Source organism: Rhyacophila brunnea, unplaced genomic scaffold (genome assembly GCF_057557595.1).
Source record: "Rhyacophila brunnea isolate RB1 unplaced genomic scaffold, BYU_Rbru_1.0 scaffold_22, whole genome shotgun sequence".
NCBI lineage: Eukaryota > Metazoa > Arthropoda > Insecta > Trichoptera > Rhyacophilidae > Rhyacophila > Rhyacophila brunnea.
In genome coordinates, this window is record NW_028232882.1 from 29,474,870 (window position 1) to 29,495,985 (window position 21,116).

At 35.5% G+C, this 21,116-nt stretch overlaps 1 protein-coding gene across 1 annotated transcript in view; it reads right to left on the bottom strand.

Moving 5' to 3' along the window:
- wake (ankyrin repeat and fibronectin type III domain containing protein wide awake) overlaps nt 1-21,116 on the bottom strand; it is a 108,641-nt gene that overhangs the window by 79,329 nt on the left and 8,196 nt on the right. The gene's annotated exons all lie outside the window — the stretch shown is intronic.

The window sequence follows — 21,116 nt, forward strand, 5'->3', positions numbered from 1 at the left end:
GTAAATAATGTAAAAAAATATAATAGATAAAATTGTCAACAATCGTACCTATTACGGATATCGACACCTACTGCAAATAAAATACTTTTTTCGTGGGAAAATCTTTAAAAACTTTGTGACTCACTGATAATAAAATTTAGGTATGTATTAAAACTATTTAGTATTTATCGAAGATAGCTTAGTGACTCTCCACAACTGTGTATTTTTTCAGTAAAATTGATGATTATAGCAGGCATAATTTCGACGAAAATAATTAAACTTGTAGAGATGACAATGACACCACTACAATGCCGGGTAAAGCTTCAAGCGGAAATATCCGAGCCATTTGTATCACTGAATGGCCTAAGGCAAGGTGACGCTCTGGCATGCCTTCTTTTCAATATTGCGCTAGAAAAGGCGATACGGGATGCAAAAATTGATGCCCGTGGCAGCGGCACGATATTTACTAAGCCTGTGCAGCTGCTGGCGTATGCTGATGATATCGACATCATTGCCATATCAGAATTGGCGCTGAAAAAGGCATTCACAGCACTAGAAGCCTCTGCCAAAAGAATGGGTTTACAAATAAACGAGGCAAAAACTAAATACATGCCTGTCTATGTCACACCACGAGAAGTCGCACCAAAGTTAGATATTGGTGCATACAAGTTTGATACGGTCGACAGTTTCATATACCTTGGATCTCTTGTAACTCGACATAATGTTATTACAGAAGAAATCAACAAGAGAATCAAGTCTGCGAATAAATGCTACTTTGGTCTGTTAAGACATTTTAAGTCCCGCTTACTATCTCGTCGAACTAAAAGCACTCTTTACAAGACACTTGTAAAGCCAGTGCTCACCTACGCATCAGAAACCTAGACATTAACTGTGCGAAATTAACGAGCCCTGAACATCTTTGAAAGAAAAATTCTCCGCCGTATATATGGACCGATCAGGGATGGCACCAATTGGAGGAGAAGATATAATGCTGAGCTCTACGGGCTGTACGAAGATTGCAGCGCAGTTCAATCAATTAAGATTGGGAGACTGCGATGGCTAGGTCATGTGAACCGTATGAATGACAATGAACCGGCAAAGAGAGTGATGTCCAGCAATCCAATAGGACGTAGAAGAAGAGGGAGGCCAAAGATTCGCTGGTTGGATGGAGCTTCCAGTGACTGCCGTATTCTGGGGGTACCAAATTGGAAAGCGGCCACACTGGATAGGGACAGATGGAGGGAGCTGTTAGAGGAGGCCAGGACCCACACCGGGTTGTCGCGCCCCTGATGATGATGCAGGCATAATTTCGAAAAAGACCCTTAGATGGCGCGGCCCATTGACTAGACATCGCAAACGCTATGTAGGATTCTATCTATCTTCGTGTACCGTTTGAAGTATTCTTTGTTATTGTTGAATAATTTCTGTAAACTCGAAATAACTACTAAAACTGGAAGTGTTTCTATTTTATAAAGACTATGACATAGGTACTATAACTGGCGTCCAACGTAACCCCAAAGTATTGTTATTGTTATAAATAAAAACTATCCTATACGATTGATTTATTAATTGCTTCTTTTTTATCATACTGCGGATTTCTGGATAAGCTTCCTCCAACTTTTCATATCCTCTGCAAGCCTTCGGCGGATGCTATCGGTTTTCGAGTGAATTGTCTCACTTGGTCACTCTACCTCATATGCGATCGCCCTCTGTCACTTTTAACTGACACGACAAATAACCTTTCGCGGATTTTTGGGATATAGCCAACAGTGTCCGACGACTCGTATAATACGAGGACAGTCTCTCGGTGGTACTCAATTCGTGTAATATGAGGCATCGGTTTTGTGTCCGTCTAGAAAACCCTCAGCTGTCGTCGCCAGTACCACACGTCGAATATGCAGAGGATGTTATTTTATTTTACTTGTCGTATACTTGTAGTGTCCTGGATCACACTTCATTTTATGAATATATATTTTTTAAAGTTATTAAATAAATCGTCGTTCGCGGATTAGGTTTGGCCCTCAGCCTGTTTTCAAATGCCCTCATCATAGAAATAACGTTAAAATGCATTATTTCCGTTCTTGTTATATATCTATCGTTGTTTTTTCTTTCTTGCGCACTTTCAAGTCATAACTATCATTCCATCTTTTGAGATGTCTACCGCGTGGATGACAGCCAGTGTCTTCCGTGCATCACACGCAAACTAACCCCCGTTTCAGACGGGACACCGGTGTCGCGCTCGTATATAATAAGGAGGCCTTTGTATTCGAATAAAGGGGCCTTTGTGTTATGTTTATGAACGCCCAGAGCTAATGAGTCAATAAAAGTAATTAAAAACAAGAAAAAAGATAGAAAGATTTAAATACGACTTTATAAACAGGAAAAGGAAGTGATGCATTAGTCGATTTTATCCAGGCAGGTAGGGATATAATAAATGTGTGTAGCCTATGAAAGATAAGTCGTTCGAAAGTTGCCTTTACCAAATATACGCTTAGCCAACATAAGCAATTATATCAAATAGAATAGCTATCGATAATATGTGTGTATTTAAAATGTGATTCCTGACAGTGGACTGTATGTAACATCTGTATCTGGATTCGTATTTTGTTAATTTGGCGAATATAAAATATATTTGATAAAACCGCATGTGCTTTCACCCAAGTACTTAATTTAGTCTTTCTATTATTCCAGTGTATATATCATGATTCAGTAACAACTAGTTTACTAGTTTGCAAATAATACTCGTTTATGAATTATAATTAATTACCAAGGAGGTTTGAAATTTTGTCGTTGCCAATTATAGAGATGACTATACTTGCAAACATTGTGCAGGGCCCACTGTCACTTTTGACTACTGTGAAGTTAGCTGCTATGGTTTTTACTATTATGTTTACGTAGTAGGTACGCCGATTTACCATACCAATGCTTATTGCACTTTACCCCAATCAGTGGGATTTCGATTGAACTAAATGTTGGTTTAGTGTTTAACTTAAAAACATGTGTCATGGATTGTTTCTGAGAAAGTCGAAACATGATCGACTGCACCATTTTGTGCTGTAGAGCAAAGTTCATTTTGCACTACAAAGTTATTTTGTATACCTTTCCCCTACCAGGTCCCCAGGTGGAGTAACTATATGGACACAAATTTAATAAATCTTACACTAATACACCTATAACTATATAGTACCTACCTACTGTACTTCTTTAAAACCGGAACCGGGGTTCTAATATTTTATTTGATGGAACCGAACCTCGTTTGAGTTGCAGCGAACCCGGAATGGAACCATTAGGTTTTGAGCCCTGATTATAACACAATGATAACTGTCTCAGTGTGCACGGTTAGAATTTTAGTTTGTTGTAATCGTTCACCTTTGTCCAACAGGTGGAGATCATAAATTAATATTTACCAACGGTTGCCTCAGTAATAGTAAGCCGGAAGGTTCAAAATTCAATTATAGTTAAATTGAATTAGTGAATGTATCACAGGTTGCACACAACTGAATCTAGAACTCCCAGCTACAGTTGCAGGATTTGAGGTTTACCAAAACTTCAAATAAACGTTTGAATGGGCCCTTTAACACGGACCGACCGGCGAATCTGACAAAGTATAGCCACGGTGAGACGGTGTGAAAGCGTTTCCCAAACCACTAATTCACCTGGAAATTGCTGGGCGCGAGATTCCTTTGAGAAACACTTCAAAGACACAGCCAGGGGTGGATTAGGGCAATTCTATAAATAAATATGGCGAAGCTGCAGGGGGTCAAAGCGGATATTTCAAGCAAAATATAAATAAAAAAAACCTTGAAAATGGAATTCTTCATTGGGCACCAATATAGGTTGATCGTGATAGGAAAGATTATTCGGGGTTATTGATTGTATAGAATCGTATTCATTTGTAGGCATTAGTGTATTTTCTTTGAATTTTTATGTCACGGTATTATGTCATAAATTTCGATAATAGTTTAAGTGCCAGAATGTGGCGAATGGTGACTTTTGGAAGTAAGTAAGCTACAGGGATATTGCCAAACATTATATTACAACACTATAAATTTAATTTTGCGAAAAATGTAAAATACTACAACGTTACGCACAAATATGCTAAAAATACAATAATTTTGAAGGATTGAAGATTGTAGAGGTTTTACCCAACTCTACAACTGTGACGACATTGTCTATGCTCATGTTTAGGGCATAGTCAGTGCCAAAGCGGAAATAAAAAATCTGACAGTTGTCTATAGACCTCGTTCCTGTGTAGAAGATAGAGGACGCTCAGTCTTTCGCTGAATTATCAAGTTAAAAGATTCATGTTAAACCTTAGTGATATAATTTAACACCATGTTATTTGCCGTGTAATAAAATAACAAACAAGTTAATGTGCGCCTTAATAATATAAAAGATATAAAACACCAACTCGTGTATCATTCAACACTTCCCGAACACATGTCACACACACGAGCAACCTTAAGATATTAAACGAATAACGGGTGTAGTTGGAACAATGTAAGTAACGACTACATCCCTTATAAGATGGTAAATGTTTCTTTACTATAGTTTTTTTTCAAAAATACTGTAATTATTACACCTTTTTTACTGTAATCAGCATAGAAAAGGATAGCAACACGAAAATAATGAAAAACTTTAAAACTCTGGTGCAATTTTCCGGTAGATGTCACGATATTCCATTAAAGAACATGACACATTTACGTACGGACTACTACTGCCTTTGAACGCACAAATATACGAAGCGGCCCACCACACTATTATATTACGTGCCGGTGCTTCTGTTCGTCTGGTACTGATAAAGAAATGTAAAATAATGTATTCTACAATAATTTCGGTCGACTCACAATCTAAAGATAAAACAATCAATTGCCTTATGATAAGTAAAATACGATAAGTATAATTAATAAACATTTTTGATTTAAATTGATCGTTCCAGTGATTATTCCGGATCTAGTACGTGATTTAGACGGTTCATAATAAATGAAGAAGTCACAGTTAACATGCACCACTATATCGTGAAATTATCGATGAAATGTACGATGAGTTTACCAGTACTCAATGTGTTAATGCACCGATAACGTATTTAAATAAATGTACCTTATCTATTTACTCAGCGAAACGGGTTGTCTTTTTAGGCTTTGGCAAATAAATGTCATAGCAGTAGTGTGACGTTTTTTGCGAATGAATCACCGTTTTTTTGATTGAATTACACACATTTAGACTCCATCTCTTAAGAGTTTAGATTTTAGAATAAGGTTTTTTTCAACATCTTCAGATTTCAAGAATATTAGGCATGGCCCCCACATCCTATAGCAGGCCCCCAGGCTAGGATCTTTGGCGGCTTCCCTACCTGTCGCTAGGTGACACACTACATTAACGTTTCTTAAATTGTGTTTCAGGTCAAATAAATGGTACCTATTTACTGTATTATTAGCGATTTTTTTTAATATTTTAATACACCACTTTAATAATGGAGTTGTGAGTATCGTCACACAATGATCAAAAATTACATCGCAGTCATATAATTTAAAATTTTAATGATCATGGCCTACCTATACTGTGACTTTTTTACTATTAAAGCGAATTTGTGATGTGTGTTTATCTCGTTTATCTGGTGACTCGCTGGTTCCTCCAGAACCCGGGCCTTCAGGCTAGAGCCCTGTCAGCCCCCACCCCTTGTGGTGGCCGTGATATTGGGTAGGTATATTACAAGCATTAGTTTTGAGTCGCGTGAATAGAGAAAATTATGTCGCTGTACTAGAAAAACTTGAGAACCAGTAAACTGTATTGAAAGTAAAATATATTGAAAGAGATTATTAGTGAGTTCAATTATTATGAGTGATTATGAGAAAATATATTGAACTTTAGCATTCCGCTCGACGGGTCTAGGACGATTTGGCGCCGGGACAACTGGACGCCACGCAATTCGAAAATAAATAGACGTTAGGTACTTATCGGTAGATACTTTAAAAAAATATTTATATTATTATTTATATTTAAATTATTATATTATGATTTAATAGTTGGTGAGAATTTAAATATACGCACGTAAATAATGATTTAATCGTGCATATGTTTAAGTTCCAACGAAAAAGGAGTTTTTTCTTTTTATATCTCAATCCTCGATAAAAAAAACATTATGTTAAGAGTAAAGTGAATTAAAACTACTACGTAGTAGATAGAAACTGATAAAAATTCCTCATCTACGTTCTGTTTACGTGTCTACGCCAGTGCGGCGTCCAATTGTCCTGGCGTGCAGTTGTCCCATTCCCAGCTCGACGCATCGACGCTTCGATTTTTTTGCCTATTGTCACTGGTATATGTCGGAATAATAAAACAAGTACTTTAGAAAAGTGTCTAAAGCGCCGGCTAGACACTCATGCTTTACCACAAGCTTACCTGCGCAAATCGGTTTGTATCGGGAAGTCCTTGTGTATGGACGAGAACACTGTAGCTCACGCAAACCGAAAATCACTGTATAAGTAGTTTACACAAACTATACCGCCCAGGCAAGTCGCTGCCATATAACCGGGACTTAAAGGGCAAGGATTTATGATGTTTAAAAACTGCGACCGGCACTATTTTATTAGTGATTGATTAATGATTACACCCGCCTTAACACGAAATCTTATTCTCTTAATACACGAGCGAAATAATTAATACCATTGCTTATCTTAATTAAATATTTTCAATTACTCTAAGCTAAATCCATACCTGAAAGCTGTTACGTATAGTATAACATACTTTGAAAGCGATTTGGTAAGGCTGGTCCGATTAGGGGATTTAGATTCTGTAATGCCCTTTATGCATGCCCTTTGAGCAATATTCCCCCAAGATAACGATAATATATAATATCACCCGAATTTCACCACGCAAGGTCGTCCAGAACGGAATAAATGACCCAGATTCTAAATATTGTCAAATAAATGGGAGGCTAAAAACATCTCCAAAAATATGCCAATTAATTACAGCGCTTGATTCGCCAGCTCTCACCTGAAGTATAGGTAGAGGAGAGTGCTGTTAAAGCGGACACATTTTTTTCCAAGTCTCATTAATTACATCCATTTGAGTAATGGATGTCTGTTTTCTCTTTATTATCTAGCTAGAATCGTGATGACAGTATATATTTTAATTACGCGTAATTGGATAAAGTTATTCAAATACGATTTAAAAAAAAAAAACGTTGGAAAGTACGTTTCATCATATCACTTCATTAAATGGATATAGGACATCATAAGCATAACCGAAGAGAAACAAAAAAAAAATTTGTCATACTTAATTAGGGATTGGAATATCGGTATTTCAAAACCGGTATTCCAGTATTTATCAATACCGAAATACCAGTTTTAAAAATCCAAAATACGGAAATTTTCGGCATTAAGAAACCACACTCGTTTACGTTTTTGATGATGAAATTAATGTTATATCGGTACTGTTCGCATATACGGAATACAGCGGAAAACACATTTTGAAAATAGCCGATAAACTGGATTATTTGCTAGGTTAACCTAACCAAACCTAACCTAACCCAACCTAACCTAAACTACCCCAAACTAACAAATAATCTAGTTTATCAGCTATTTTCAAAATGCGTTTTCCGCTGTATTCCGTATAACCGAACAGTACCGTTATATCTTCCTTAGTTTGTTCTGTATTTCCTATTCAATTGAGTGTATGTGCTGATAAAATTCAAAATATTGACTGAATCCAACATAGGTGAAAATAATAATAAAACACAATTCATTAAATATACCCATTTATAAAATTGTCTCGATAAACTAACATACTGATATTATCTCGAAATAAAAAACATCCGTGACAAATGTTCAATTAGTCTATAATATCATCATTGATGATTGTACAAGTGTTGAATTGAAGAAGCTTTTCCTGCAGCCGTGCTTATTTACACTTAATGAACTCGCCTTTTTGAGGGCTTTAGTAGAAATTGTCAATATAATATATACAATATTGTGATTAATACATATTTTTAAATGTCACTATAATAATTGTAGGTAAATAGGTTTTTTCTATAAAATGATGTTTTAAAGAGATTGTAATAGCTATGTTTACCGATAAGTACTTATGTTTTAACGAATACCGGCATTCAATAAGAAATAGGTACCTAAAAACCGGTATTGATATTTTCATTCGGTATTGCAATCCCTATACTTAATTATCTAATAATAATATTAGGCTAACGTGTTCAACCAATGTGTGCGACCAACGCTCACGTTTGCATGTGAAACATGGACTCGTAATGTAAGATGAATCCAAAACATACGAGTACCTACGGCAAGTGATCCTGTAAGAGCATACATCAGTGAAACGGCAAATAATTTTCAACAATAGGTGGAACGAAATTTCGCACTCGTTGCCAATCGGAGAGGTAATCGAGATGTGAGCACGTCAATTTGTTTTGTGATGGCGTCGGAGGAATATATTCTTAAATCGTGTAAAGATGACTAAAAACGTCACGCATGTACTCAAAAAAGAAAACATGTCAATGAATATATTATTATTATTACTAATATAACAATAAACGTAACATTAAATGGACGCATGTTAAATTTTTATGACAAATCATGTTTTGTTCCGCACGCGTCGTTTCCACAGTCTGCGCGTCGCGTGGTCACGATCTTTTTAGACCATGCCCCAGCTGAAGTATAGCCTTAAGCGTGTCCGGAAACATGTACGTATGCAGTTCACCGTACCACACTTCACCGTGAAATGTTGTATCGGAAATATACGGCCGTATATGAAAGACCATCCAACCTCTTTGGATCGTATAGTACCTACTGACACACAATTCATGTCTAAATAAAACACGGTTCTTGTCGGTTTACACTTTACAGGAAACCAACAGCATACAAATTTTTAAAATATCCGATATACTCGATTATCTGTTAGGTTAGGTTAGGTTTTCATTCTTGAATTCATGAATTTTGCCAAAATTAGCTATTAAAATTGAATTAATGTTTTTATTTAAACTAATAAAATTGGAGACCGTATATAGTATATGGTCATCACTTTCCGATAAGAAAGCTCACGGCGAACTGCGCCACGGTGAAATGTTTTACGTATAATTTACATGTAACCAGCCTTAAGAATGACTTACCTACCTACGTTTATTTCAACCATCCGAACAAACAGAAAGTCAAATAATGATTACACTAGAATTGCGTGTTGTCCGTCAATACCAGTGGTTTTTTTTAATGAATATGGTTTGACTTCTCGTCATCAGCTGTCAGTGGTTTTATGTTATATCGATAGTGATTTTTTATACTACATCAGGGCTGGCGAACCCTTTTTTCGACTGTCTGACGTGCCGAGCAGTTTTTAACAGGAGAAAAATAGTTTGTAAAATTTCTATTAAAAAAAATATGATGTTCTACATACCACTCGCAGAACATAGCACATATAGATTTATCACTTTTTTCAATTATGCCATACATTTCGGTCCACCAATTTTGAAACTGTCTGCCAGAATTATTACTACTAGCTTCACCAAGTTTTCGTATCTTATTTAGTGCAGACATGCTTTTGTGGATAGAATGAGATTGTTTGTTTAATGTGTTAATTAGTCACAAATTGACACCAGAATTGCTCCGATCAGACGAGGAATTCTCTCGCTAGTGGTCTAAAGCATTGTAAATCGATCAAAATTAGAGGTTCGCGGTGCGGCATCCCCCGTCGCCTGATGAGGTTAGTGCGATAATATTATATTATGTGACGCACAACGCCTAAGGACCGACCTATGTAATTATATATTTACATTAAACGTAATGCTTATTCTTGAATAGTATTTGCCTGCTATTTTTTATACAATGCGATCTGTCATTTTTTTATTATTATGTATTTTTTCTCTTCAATCATCTCACGTGCCACTGGTGGCACGCATGCCATATGTTCGCCACCACCGTACTACATGATACAAGACGGTATAAGTACATACCATGTATGCATATTGAACAACATTGAACCAATACATTAACGTGCGAATAATATGAGGGTACCTAATCCTAATAAGTATGAAGTTTTTTAAGTAAAATTTCCCGTTAATAATATTTTCTCTTGCGGTTTACCGAGGTCTGAGACAAACCTTGGTACTTCAAAGCGTGCATTGTAAGGACGACGTATTTATCAATTAATATACTAAGTATCAGTGGCGAAGACTCCATACTAGGCGATTATTTAAAGCCTACCTTCATCAGAAAAATATTTTTTAATCTTATATTGACATATTAAATAATATAATCACATAATAATATATTCAATATGCCCAACGACATCTATCGTAAAATTGTCATAATAATTTTACGATCTTTTCCACTATTTCAATAAGCACCATATATGGCATATCTCGAAGGCTTAAAAAAATAAGCGACATCTCGTTTCGCTTTACATATTGTATGGATTACGTTCGCGTGAATCGAAAACTTTTTTTATATGAAGTTTGTTTCTCATAATTTCAAGACGTCTGCGGCGGCCCATATAAATTGGTAAGCTATTTAAGGAGCGCTTACGCTTACATATTACGTAAGTGCACATTTATTCAAAATAACTTATAAGATAATTTAAAAAAATAAATTCTAGGGATTCAATCACATATAAATATTGATTGTTGTTAAAAATAATAAATAATTTATCTCGTGATTTTTATTTGTCAGTTAGTTAGTTTATTCATAGACTAAGACAATTTATTCAGCCAATTATGTAAGTTGAAATCTGATATTGTATCTAAGTCTGTGTTTTAAATATAGAAGTATTTTAAAATGTCTAGTTTACGGGTTAAATTATAAACAACGGATATTTTCAATATATTTTGAGCGTATCTTGCGTTTATATTTAAGAAAATACATAATTCAAATTAATTGCTTAATTTTATACCATCGGTTTTTGTGTACCTACCTATTCATCAGTAGTTATGTCAGATTATCTTCTTATTTCCCGTAAATACATCTAACAAGTGTGCTTTCTCCACATCCTACCTGTTTCCAAAAGTCACCCTTCGCCACTGCTAAGTATACGGGAAGTAGCCCTTAAAACGGCCTAACCTAAATCACCATATTTTATCAATATAATCCAAACGTCTTGTTATTTCAATTCATATCCATGTCTTATAATGTGTCATGTGAAAAGCAAAATATATGACTTAACATTTAATTTCCCCGAATCGGTTTAACTAAAGTGAAAACAAACGTATATATAGTCTAAGAAACAAACCCTCCCACATAAATCCTTCCATATCAGTATCCGATGGTTGTCGATCGGGCTAACCTTCTACCAACAGCAAGTATACTCCAAAACTTAGAAACAGTAGACGAGTTTGTATATCTGGGATCGACCATTAGTGGAAAGGGCGGATGTGAAGTGGAAATAAGAAGGCGGACACAGATTGCGAAAAATGCGATCAAATCAAATCAAATCAAATTTATTTATTTTACATATAATGAACATAACAAATTACAAATTCAAAGCGATTCAATGGATGGGGAAATTTTAATTCCAACAAAAAGTATGCTTGAGGAAACATTAGGTAGTGTTCTCAATATTTGTAAACGGTGTCGAGTCATGGACCCTGAAGGCAAGGGAGCGGAAGGCAATTCATGGCAATTTGCGCCGAATGCCTCGTATTTCTTGGACAGAGCACAGGACGGATCAGTCAATCATCCAGAGACTGCATATAAAGGAACAGCTCTCGATAATCGTCAGCTGAATGCAGAACTATTCTAACTCACATTTGAAATATTTTGCAGAAGATTTTTTTGAAACAGCCTACTTCAGTTATTTATTATTTATATAGACAAGTGTATGCACCGATTTTCTCATTAATAATTCTACTAAAATATGATGCGTACATAAATATCCATAAAGATAATAAATAATTTCAGTAAGTTGTTTCAAAAAACTCTCTCTTCAAAAATTTCAAATGTAAGTTAGAATAGTTCTGCATTCAGCTGACGACAATGTGTCTGAGACGCATTCTAGTTTTTGGACATATTGTCAGGTGCGGACCGGACAACCTGGAGAGACTGGTGGTTTTGACTGGTGATGAGAGAAGCATAGGAAGAGCGTCGGCGCGACGGAGCGACCGAGTGAAGGAGCTGAATGGAGGCACCATTTATTCACCCGGGGGATGGAAAATCTTGATCGATCAAATGATGAAACAATTCAAAGGTGGTCAGGATCCTTAGCCATGAGGGTACGACTAAGAAGAAGATAAGTACTTACCATTATGAACATTATAAATATTTCTTCGTTTTTATAGTCATAACATTAAATGAATATAATACTTAACACAGTTTATAAATGTAATCCAAATTAGCCTTAGCCGAAACTTCGTAGTTTAAATAAAAACGAAAAAATGCTGAAAAATTGTATTCGGAAAATTACTCCCATTTTTTCCGCTTTAGTGAAAAATCGCCGGCGGCACCAAGATATATGTGTTTGTTATATCATCAAAACATACACGACCCTGATTGCATGAATCATGAACAATCACTGACCCGAGAATTTATATTGTCAGTACTCAGTACCTACCTACCACTGCAAATTGTTTAATATGTAGTCTTGATGATAAAATGACTCCTGATCTCAAATTGATATGATATTGAAACAAGCCAAGAATTGGCAAGGGTCACGATGTTTGTGAATGTCTTTCATGCAATGCATTGTTTCATATACCTAGATCTGTTATAGCCTGTTTATTTTTATTTGATTTTTGTTTTGTTTTGATTTACTGCTGACAATTATACGTATCATCTAACAAGACAATCATGCAAGTTGCAAGATTGCATGCATGCGATATCTGTGCCCGCGCAGTAGAACGATGGTGGTGAACCTGATGGAAAAAAACGAACTACACCGCGCAGAGCATTTCGACGTTTACCAGTGAAATAGCATCATACAAAGAGAAAAAACGCGTCTCGCTTACGCTTGAAGAATGAGATTAACGAGACAGTCAGCACGTTTACGTGTAAACAGTTATTATCGCGATAGTTTAATTTACATATGCACGTGTAAAGGCGCTATCAATCTTTCTAAGAATTTAACGAATAAACTATTTATTTTGTTATTCAACGAATAATTCACAAGATTTTATAATGTAACATTCTTTATTGAATAGGTATACATAATGCGGAAACATCTTAAAAATACGTTTATTAGATTTAAAGAACTTTTCATATACAACGTTTTTAAATTTGCTGTTGAATTATTATGCTCAATATGCTCAAACTTGTACTTGATATGAAGTAAATAAAAAACAAACAAACAAACAAATATAGAATACTGAAATGTCATTTTGATTTCCATAGTAACGCACGTATATATTGATAATTTAGTTGCTAGGACCACCGCCTTAGCAACCAATAATAGTCTTTTACTTTTTTACGGATTTTTCTGAAATAACTTTCCATACAAAACAGAATTAACTGAAAATGAATTCAATTCTGCTTTAAAATGGCTAAAAGTATTAAAAGAATGCATTGGCATCGTGTTCTGATATATTCTAAAAGTTTCAAATGTCTAGCTAGTCGGGAAGTTAGTTAAAAATCGATTGCAAGATTTGTACCGGACAAATAAGAATACGAGCTGATAAAAACGTTGTAAAATATAGATTCGCACCCGAATTTATCAGATTCCGATCAATGTCATTTACACATTTATCGATTTGCAGCATACATAATTACAACGAAATTAACTAAAAGCTATGAAGCTTTTGTATTGGCGACCGGCATTTGTTTTTTAATCAAGGTGCATCAGGATCTCCCAAAATTTCAGTGTTAACGCACTTTCGCTTGCTAATAATTTTAAATTAAACTTTTTTTTTTATTTAACGTCTAACACACTTCACTGAAGATACATAATTTGGACTCGCACAGCACAATGGCCGTAATCCGATTGATGCGTGTTCGAGTCCCATCCTATATTTCTTTAATAAAATAATCTAATATTATGTGTTTTCGAAATATGTAAATTTAACGAAATCCAATGTCAAGCACCTACTGTTATAAAGAATATACACGTTGAATGAATTATATACGTTCAATAACGAATGTTATATTCCAAGTAAAATTATTCATTGGATAAAAAATAGTTTAATTAACAAATTATTTGCATGTGTAAATATGTACGTTAAAACTAAAGATCCTGACGACGACTATTAATCAAGGTTTAGTAGATATTATTGTTAATACCTTGTTTCAAAATTACAAAACATGGTCGCTAATATGAACGGAAATTTGAAATAGCAACTCAGTTGGATTAGGGATTGCAATACCGGTATTTTAAAAATTCTAAATACCGGTATTTTCGATATTAAGAAAGCACACACGTTTATGTTTTCGAAAATGAATTGATGGTATTTTTCATTATTTACTACTATATTGTATAAATATGTAGTGTATAAATTTTATACTGCCAAAACGGAAATATATTGACTGAAACCAACAAAAGTTACATAATATTAAAACAAAATCCCTCAAATATACTTATGGAATTGTCGCGATGAATTAACATATTTCGAAAAAGAAGACATTCGTGGCAAATGTCTCGAATTATTCTATAACTATTGATCTAACGTTGATAGTACATCCAACACACGTTGTATTTCAGAGAGATATTCCTGTACCCGGACTAGTATTTTGAAAAAATTAACAGTTCCAAGATATTATCAACTATACATATTTATAAAAGTCAACATAATAAATGTAGGTAGATTGCAAAAAAATAGTATTTTAAATATATTTTAATAGTTACATTTATTAATGGGTACCTACTTCTTTTTTTCTATGATAAGTTCTGATGAATACCGGTATTCAATAAGAAATACCGAAAAACCGGTATTGATATTATCAACGTGATTTATTATTACTGCTTCGATAGTTTAACATTAATCGATCAAGCATAGCGTCTGAATTGAAATCGATGATGATTGTGAGGTCAAGTCCCATTCGTTGAAAATATTTGTTTTATATTATGTATGTTCCTGAGGTGTCCCGAATTTTATAAACAGTAAACAAAGCAATGCCAATATGTGGAAACGGTTACCGAATATAATCGGCTGACTCCATCGGTCGCCGGAGAGGGCCAGCAGCATGGTGGCAGTTCGCGTGATGGTCGAGGAGTCGATGGACACTCGCGACGGCTGTCAAAAGGAAACTGATTGAGCGACGAAAGCGAAGGTTGACACAATGTCCGCCCGCCGCTGACTGCCTGCTTACTCGTTGCTTCCGAAGAAAGCGCAACACGACAACTACTAAATTGTCAACAATGGGACAGGGAAGGCCATCGTTGACATCGCGGCGTACTTCTGACTTCCTTAGTAGAGCAATACTAAAGCGCGAATCAAATTGAGGTGCATGTCGCCGACTGTCACGCTGTGACAAATTATGGCGATAAATTTAGTCTATGGTTTCGTCATTTTGCGGAATGTTTTGAACGATCAACATCTCTGTAAATTCACTGAAGAATGACACTCATGGAGAGTGCCAACTATAATGTATTAGTAATTTGAATCACTTATTCATGCTAATTTCAATTAATTTTAACAGTTTCTACGTGTGCGTGGGTCAACGACGAGCGCGACACGACATCCATAGATAATATTTTGAACAGAACCCAACCTGCAGACCATAGATAATAGACAACATTCTTATATAAAATACATAGTGCCAACCGCTAAAAACAAAAAACGTGATTTTGACATGACAATCAAAAAGTGTAGGCATGTAGAAGATGATAAAAACGTAGCGGCACCTTACTGTGACGTCACGTGATAGTAGGCGACATGCACCTCAATTTGATCAGAACTTAAGTGTTTTATTGTACTTCGAGATGTAGTTATTCAAATACTTAAAACATATCCCTTGTTCATTGGGTCTACAATTCGATTTGCTCGTCTTCCAAGATGAAAAATGATTGCTAGTTATTCGCTCAATCTATTGGGTCAATGCTATGGGGTCCAAACAGTCATTGGAAAAATAACAAATGAATTTTCACAGCTTCAGAAGCTGACACACTACCACTAGGCCATAGAGGGTGTTGCGACCTTAAGTAGGTGGAATATATCAACATCCAAAACGATTTGGTTGGTCAGAGTTATTGCCCCCCAATTAACATCACCAATGGCAGATTAATTCTGCACCTAGCAGAACAAAACAAACTGGTGCTCCCGATTTCTAAGATTGTAATGATTGTAATAAAGGACACACAGACCAACAGTACAAAGGTCCAAGAATGGTAGAGTTCTCATTTACACCGTGCAAGTCGGAAAAAATACGCGGCCAGATAAAGATATCTTCTAGTGCTTAAACTACAGTGTAAGCATACCTAAAAGAAAGTCAATTGGATAACGCCACGAATAATATCCATACAACCTCAAGTACTTTTGAACTCGCTTCACCATACGGTCGTATTTAAACTGATACACTCTGAAGTTGGCTTCTAATTAGGGTGTTATGTCTGCTCAAAATTGAAGATGACCGTATACTATAAGTACGGTTTCCAATTTTATTAGATTCAATATGAACATTAATTCAATTTTCATAGCTGATTTTGGTAAAATTCATGAATTCAAAAAGGAAAACCTAACCTAACCTAACAAATAATTAAGTATATCGGCTATTTTCAAAATTTGTTTGCTGCCGGCTTCCTGTAAAGTGTAAACCGACAAGAACCGTTTTTATTTAGACATGAATTTTATGTCACTAATGTTCGACCCATAGAGGTTGGATGGTCACGGCCATATATTTCCGATACAACATTTCACGGTGAAGTGTGATACGGCGAACTGCATACGTACAAGTTTCCGGACGCGGTATTTCATCGCAAATTCTTACAGGTGTAAACTTGTAAATGGTCACTCTTTTACTGGATTCCAAAGAAGCAACAACTAACTGCTATATTAGAATTCTAATTAAATAACATCTTATTTATCAATCATGTAGTAGGCATGTAATTATTATATTATAAGTAACATAGTGGATAATAATAAAAGAATATTATTATTAATTAATATTTTTTTTATATCTGCAACCCATAACGACGGAATTATAAAGGATTTTTAATACCGTAACATCCGAAAAGACCCGGGAAGTAGGTACACAAGACGAAGCCCAACATTTATAGCGCCTGGAGCGGTCTGCCCGGTTAGCTAGCCGGCCCGTCGTGTGAGTTTCGTGGGAAAATTGACTACGAGGAAATGTTTAAGTGGCATGATGATTGTGAACGCTAGTAAATGAAAAGAATGAGTGGATAGATGAACAGCCTCCATGTATGTTTATTGTCTATGCTCAGATCACAACGTATTTAAGTGTTTGTTTATTCTTCCACGCTTTTAAATGGATAAGATCAACTGATATCTATACACAATGTGTGCGGAGTTCCTAATTTCTTTAACACGAACAAAATACTTTAAATTCGCCAGAATTAAGTAAATGGAGAAAACAGATTATCGTGAGATTTTTTTTGAATATGTCTGAAATATTTAAAGTAAAAAATGACAATGACAGATCAGATAAGAGACGAAAAAATATTTTAGACATTTTTTATTTTCACCCTGTGAGTACCAAAGGTATTTCGAATAATTTTACGCACGTTATAATAATATGCAGGTGAATTTTAATTAACGTTAGAAGATATAGTTATAGTTTATTAAATTATTAGCAAGTGCATATAACTTAGATACAGCGCCGCGTTTCTCTGACGCAAATAACGCAACTGATTCGTCAGAAAATATAAAAGGGGGCGCCGAAGAGTTAAAACCAGTTATAGTTATTAAATTATATTGAAAAAGATTTCTTTTAATTACCTAAGCATTTCTCACAAACTGAGTATAAAACATTACCTAAAGCATAACGAAATTCCTGCATTTAATTGGAAAATTAAATTAAATTGTTACTTTTTATCGTAGGGGGCCTCTAGGCCAGTCAGTGCTTTAGGATTCTACATAACTAAACGCGCCACTGAGTAGGATAACTAAAATTTGTAGAGATCCTGACACCGGTTCGTAATTGAGGTAAAATTAATACAAAAGATTGCCAAAAAGTAACGCAATTTAGAAAGCGCTTCAGAAACTATCGTAAAAACCAATAGTTAACTGGTCGCAATTATATAGGACACGTAAAGCTTAGTGGTCAAGGCACACGGGCGCGAATACCAGGGTTGAAATCCTGTTGAGTGTCTACGTTTTGTTTTCTTTAAAAAAATGGGTTATATATTTCTCAAATTATGTATGTTCAATATGCATTAAAGTTTGTGAATTATCGCTGAATGTGAATGTGAAGCCATAAAACCCAAGTATGCCGACTGCCCTCAATATTGAATGCATGTTACACTGTGACAAACTTTAATGTATACCTATTGAACATACATAATTTGAACATATCTCATGCATATAGGTACCGACTAGAAAACATCGTTTTTATGAGAGAAAAAAATACGTCACCCGATGGCAATAGAATCTGTAACCGCTAGATTTGCGCCTGTGTGATTTTCCAATTAAGCTACGGACATCCTACTTAATTACGATAATTTTAACTAGTACTAAGTTCTTACATGATTTCTTTTATCTAGTGGGTAAGTATATGCATTTTCAAATTATGTATATGCATGGAAGTTTGTTAATTATTTGTTGAATAAAAAAAAGTTTACTAAGTACTTAATTAGTTTTATATGACACTTCATGCATCATGCTCCGAAAAGACAAAACCATTATTTCGCGCGTCACTATAATAGTGCAGACATCTGAATATTAAATTCTATGGCAATTTTTCATCTCGCATACTTACCCGACAAATGGCTCGGCTCGACCTTTTCATTAGGCTCAAGGGTCATAGATCAGCCAAAAAGGCCAACGCATTCAGAAAAGCTCCGATCAATCATGCCATACCAAGTTTCCCCGCAACTGTTTCAGGCAGATATTAATATGAATTGCATAGACAGTGGGTCTCGCCTGTGGCTTATAACTTCATTGGCATCCTTAATGGTGGTTGAACTTTGTTTTCAACTACATATAGGCAGTTAAATCTTAGCTACTTAGTTTGTTTGACCTGTCAGAGGGAAAATAGTCCTAGGGCAAGTTGCGTAGTCTTACTTATATAAATAAGTAGCATTAAGCGCCTCTTAAACTTACTCGCAATACACGGTTAACACTCACATTACTGTAATGCAGTGGTGAGGAGTGGAGGTAGTCTGTTAAGATTCGACATACATAAAGTGCACACTAAGCTTTTCCAGTCATACTTTTTTTTTTGTGTTTTTACAGAGGCTTAGACTGCGACTCGCTGTCATATCGCCTCTTCTCTTCTAGAAGGGGATCCGTCGATCAGGTCCTCACTCCTATTCTGTTAAATAACTTTACAATTTTGCCTAGCTCTTCTGTCTTACCCACCGCCAGGACACCCTTTAATTTGTCGACATTCTCATATATATCCGCAATTCGCAGCTGTACTCTGTGAAGTTCATATTTAGGGCATTGTAGTGCTATAGGTACAATGTCCTCTAAAACATGACATTCATCGCAGAGCTGCGATTCGCTTCTTCCCATGAGGACATCAAATCTTTTTCCAGTGTGTGCCCTGTTCTTAGCCTCAGTATTAACTTAAGCTCATTCCTCGTCAAAGAAGACTCTACAAACCAGGGCACCTCTCACGGTGATGGTAGAATAGACTTACTCCATTTCCCCTTTTCTAATGATGCCCTATGGTGAAAATCTATCCACATACTTTGGCCCATTTTCTTTATAGCCTCATTCCAGTCCAGGTTTTCCGGTATCCACTGATATGGTACCCCTGAATGGCCAGCTTCCTATGCCAGATCATCAGTCCTTTCATTGCCCTCAATACCCATGTGCGATAGGATCCATTGAAGGCATAGATCTCTTCCTCCAGTCATACTTTTTTGTTTTCATTGAAATAAGAACATAATTTGCAGATGGTGCTGGTTAGTTTTAAAAATTCAATTAAACCCTGCCTAAACCAAACCGTAATAGTTAAGTATGCTAGCCGACGAAAATAGTGCATACTTATTTCTTTTCGATGAATTAAGAATACATAAATTACAGGTTGTGTACAGGTAGTTTTTTTTAAATTGATTAACCCAGCCTTATGGTGTGGTATAATTGATAAAAAAATATTCTTCTATCTATAAAATATCTTAAGTTGTTTATCGTTTAATGGCATAATTTGAGATATTTTATAGATAAACGATCAATTTTTTCCCATTATAGTTTGGATTAGGCGGAGTTTAATTGAATTTCAAAAACTTACATACACTATCTATACATTGCAGTCTTAGTTTAATGAAAACAAACTCGTATGACTGACAAAGTTTAGTGTGCACTATTTGTGTTGGATCTTAACATTGAAGTTAAATTCCCTCCACCAAACCCGCCCCGTACCACCCTCGGTCTTAATCGAGAGTATCACGGGACCCGTCAATTGGTGATGTGAAGCATCTAAGAATTGGCCTGGGAGTGTCCTGGGAGAAAGTGCCCAAGACTTAGGTTGCTACGCTAAAAGTGAGCTCTGACTGAGTTTACTCTAATGCAAAGTGCCAGGGAGAGAAAAAGCACATGGAAATTACTAAAAAGAAAGTGAAGCTACTTGTTTATTAAATCAAAGTACGAAGCTAATCATACAGGCAGCAATATTGGATCTTAACAGCCTACCTCCACCGGACGGATTTATTAGCTTCATAAAGATAAGGTGAAATACATCAGCTCGCAAACAAGTGTATAAAAACTGATCGCTATATTTGTATAAATATTGTAAAAACCTTCATACAAAAACGAATGGTGAATATAAGTTTAGTACTTGCTTACTTACATATTATAGCATACAAAATTTATATCTACTATCATAATATACTCGATAAATTTTGAATTTGAATTATGTGTGAAGTGGTGAAAGTTTTGTATATGTGAACGGATTTTAGAGTCTCGGCTTTCGCCTTTCATCGTCTTCAGGTGGTTATATTTCAATGATAAATATATATTATGTAAAAGCGGAGGGGGGATCTAATACACAGAATTGGGCTGAGAATGATTTACGGTTTACAGAAGACGATTACAGACAACCTATAGTTCACAATATTCAAATTAGATTACTTATTTAACTATGGAAGCGTTCACG